Source organism: Etheostoma spectabile, chromosome 3, assembly GCF_008692095.1.
Source record: "Etheostoma spectabile isolate EspeVRDwgs_2016 chromosome 3, UIUC_Espe_1.0, whole genome shotgun sequence".
Lineage (NCBI taxonomy): Eukaryota > Metazoa > Chordata > Actinopteri > Perciformes > Percidae > Etheostoma > Etheostoma spectabile.
The window spans coordinates 1,934,797-1,935,268 of record NC_045735.1 but is presented as its reverse complement, the minus strand read 5'-3'; the positions used below and the strand labels follow the sequence as shown (position 1 = coordinate 1,935,268).

Here is a 472-nt window from a genome sequence, read left to right as displayed (position 1 = left end):
TGACGCAACGCTGTCTTTTCAGTGTCTATCATTTTGCTAAGAGTGAATTTGCCAACACTAAGTATCAAACAAAAGCCAGACACTATATCGTATTAAGTCGCTGTGAGCTGTAGACTACATTCACCGCTTCAAAACAGACGCAGAACATAACGTAATCTCTGAGATTATTCCTTATTATTCCAATGTGAGAAAGTCTCTGAGCTAAACCGGGCAGACACAGCACTTTTCATCAGACTCACCCTGGGTCGGTTTGATTAAATCTACTTCTAACTTTAATAACATTACTGTCGCCAAAATACCCCCGCGGATCAAATCCCCTACTTCACCGTCAACTGTCAATCCACTAAACCTGTATGAAAATTAACACCTCTGCTGAAATGTTAAATTTCTTAACGATTGTACGACACAAGACAACAGCACCTCTCTCTCTCTTTATCGCTCTCTGGGCCCACACACACACACACACACACAC

General features: G+C 41.7%; 1 protein-coding gene across 1 annotated transcript in view; it reads left to right on the top strand.

The window, feature by feature from the left end:
• gpr4 (G protein-coupled receptor 4) overlaps positions 1 to 472 on the top strand; it is a 56,209-nt gene that overhangs the window by 49,506 nt on the left and 6,231 nt on the right. The window lies entirely within an intron of this gene.